This window comes from Castanea sativa, chromosome 11, assembly GCF_040712315.1.
Source record: "Castanea sativa cultivar Marrone di Chiusa Pesio chromosome 11, ASM4071231v1".
In the NCBI taxonomy this organism is placed as follows: domain Eukaryota; kingdom Viridiplantae; phylum Streptophyta; class Magnoliopsida; order Fagales; family Fagaceae; genus Castanea; species Castanea sativa.
Genome location: NC_134023.1, coordinates 50,577,442 through 50,581,052, shown reverse-complemented (window position 1 = coordinate 50,581,052; position 3,611 = coordinate 50,577,442).

The following is a 3,611-nucleotide window of genomic DNA, read 5'->3' as shown; positions in this document are numbered from 1 at the left end:
ACAAATGGGCAGGTCAGTATGGGTTCGGGTTAGGTCAATCAAGTTGCGGGTAAAGAAGGTCATTTTAAGCGGGTTAGAAACGGGTCAGTTCAATCAGATTACAGGTTAGGTTGGGTCGGGTTGACCTATATTTTTCACATAAAATTCTTTTTATTTAAGAAAACAATCTGTGTTTGCCATTTGGAAAGTCACGCAACAAATTACTTGATGTAAAATACATTACTTTGAATTCACCATTCATATCAAGAATGATTAGCTTAGCTAAAAAAATTAATACTTATTCAATAATTTTAAAATTATACAAATCCCAACATTACTAACCAAAACAAAATAGCATAAAGGATAAGTAAAACAAATACAAAAGTTTCATTTCTACACAATATCAACATCCGAAAACATAAAATATATATATATATATATACACACACATATATATACACACACACAAATGCCATATTGGATAACTAATTTGACAAAGAATAAAAACATGTAAGATATGTACAAACTTGAAAACTAATTTTATAATCTATTATCAATTGTGATTGACACTTGATTTCACTTTGAGAATATATATTAAAGTTTGGTGATAAGCATAAACTTGAATTATGTTCAAAATAGAATGAAATGAACAATTTTGAACTTTTATACTTGGCTGGACTAAGTTTGGTTACAGAATTCAATCATGGTTATCTTATTAATGGGGTGTGACTATGGTGTGGTTCCCTATTCAATGAATAACCAATGTTTGAGAAATATATACAAAATTTTATTATTTTTTAATATTTGATATTTAGATACACTTTAAGGATATTTAGGGTTTGGTTTACTCATTTTTTATTGTATTTAGTTTTTCTTTTAAGTCAAAATAAGGTCAGTATATTTAGGATATATATTCTTAAGAATATTTTCACTTATGAAGTCAGTTTGTATAACCTATAAGTTGGTCCTAAGCTTACAAAATAAAACTGAAATTTTTGTATTAATAAAAATTCCAACTATTTTTCTTTTCTTTTCATAGGATAGATTTTATAATAAAGTTCTTCCTTTGTGTATTTAAGTAGGGACATACCTAAAATTTCAAGCTAGGAGGCCGGCGATAAGTGAAAAAAAAAATTAAATAAGCATCCATTTTGTGTTAACAAAACTATCAACCAAAACAAATACATAAATCAATGTTTCTTAATATATGAAGATGTAATCATCTGCAAATAAAGACAAAAGACACAAAGCACTATTGTTTCTTAATACATTATCTATGAAAAAAGGAATTTGACGCTCTTTTAAATCTTTGAAATCATTTATAATTGAATCTAAATTAAATGTGAAAGATATGTCCCATTCAATGTATAATATCAAAAAGTCTGTTAAAAAATCATTTTCCATTTATATAATTTAAAATTATTAGTTATAAAATTATGAGTTAGCTATGTGAGCAAGTCAAAATTTAATTTCGTTAAATTTGTGTGACATTTTTTTTATAGTGTATTTTTGTCTTCATCTCTCTACCTTTGTCAAACTCACTATTACGGACCCCACTACTATGAAACTATAATGCACTACTCTTCTACTTTTCTAGCTTTACCTTTTTTTTTGGGCACCTGTTGTTTGTTCCCTATTATGGCCCTACAACCAACAAAAATTCTCTACAAAGTCATGGGCAAGTCGCAATTTAATTTTGTTAAATTTGTGTGACATTTTTTCTTTTATATTGTGTATCTTTGTCTTTGTCTCTCTATATCTATCAAACTGTCACCATTAGGTACTTCACGACTATGAAATTATAATGCACTACTTTTCTACTTTTCAAGCCTTACCTTTTTTTTTTGGGCACTTATTGTTTGTTCCCTATTATTGCCCTCCTACCAATAAATATTCTCTTCAAACTCACTATATTTTAACTTTATTCACGACTCACTTCTCACTATCTCAGACATTAGTAGCTGCAAAAAAAAAAAAAAAAACACACAAAGACTCCCAAACATATAGATCCACGTATTTAAATTTAATTCACAATCCCCCTAAGAGAAAAAAAAAAAAAACAGTCACATATGATAGATTCACAAACTTTGGGTGGAGATTTCTAGTATCAATGTTCAGTTTTCAGAGCTGTAAAAATACGTGTTTGAGTGTTATAGAAATGCATGTCAGAAGTATTATTGTTTTTTAAATACTGAAAACTGTTGTTTAAACAGTAGTACCTAACAGTCTTGTAACAGTGGAGAGAGAAAAATCATATCAAAATCAGTGTTAAGTTTTGAAATTGAAGGAAAGAAAAAATACTCAGAGCAGATCAGGATTCAGGATGGAGGCCGGAGTCTGCAGCAACCAGCATCAAAGGAGTGGTTGGCAGGTCAAGCATCACAATTCAAGAGAATCCTTTATGGCTCTCTATTTTAAATAGACTTCAAATTGGTTTTGAAAAATCTCCTCAAACCCATTTAAATGAATATTTTAAGCTTAATCATGTGTATTATTTAAATAAATCATGTATCATTTGAAAATATCATGCAAATAAAATTACTCGTGGATTGCCTTTTCAATTACCGTGTAGCATTCCTAAAATAAAAAAATAAAAAAACTTCCAGAGGAACTTTCCTCCAATCCAATTTGTTACTTAATTTTTTCTATTTCAATATAATTATTTCACAGTTTCCATTTTGCGCTAAACTAAAATGGTAGATCACATTTTCAAATACGTATGTAAAACTTTTTTATATTTACCATGTAGTATCCCTCACAAATGAAATTTGCTCCCACCACTCTGTCTCGGTTGTTTCATCAAACGCTAACATGTGAAGAAACAAAGACTTTTCCTACTTGAGTAAGACTATTACCACAATAATTTTAACAATTTTGACCACAATTTGTCTATATGGCGAGTTGTAAAAAGTGAAAAAAAAAAAAAAAGTTTCACGCAAATCCACAATTTTACTGCTAACAAGTTATCATATGAAAAAATTATAGTAAAATTGTGAAAATAGTTGTGATACTAAACTTACTCAATCCTATTAGCTACTGGCTACACCTGCAAGTTGCAACTGCAACCATGTGAAACGAGACTTCCAGTTGATTTGGTCATCAATTATAGGACTATTGTCATTTTTTTTTTTGGCTAAAAAAAAAAAAAAAAAAGACAATGACAATGGTCCATGTCATTTTCTTTTGATAAAAGACTAAAGATTTATGTTGTGGTGTCACTATACTCACTCAATTCTATGAAGGGGAAACGGTGAAACGCTCCACTCACAAAACATGAATCAAGTTCTATGAAAGGAGCGCTTCATCTTTTACATGAAAATAAATATATGCATTGTATGAGCTAGCCACACACACACACACAAAGAGAGAGAGAGAGACACACACACACACACACACACACAGAGAAGGTGCCACGCATCAATATTATGCAATTGCTAAGATTGGCATCTTGTTTTTGTGAACATAAGTCACAATTAAATGTGAGTTATAGTTCTTATCAAAAAAATAAAATAAAGCAATTGTGGGTTTTAATTAACTCATCTGGTAAAGTCTCTTTTCGTAAAATAAGTGATTTACCAACACCAAAAACTATCTGATAATAACGAATAATCATTAGGAGTGTACGCCATAAG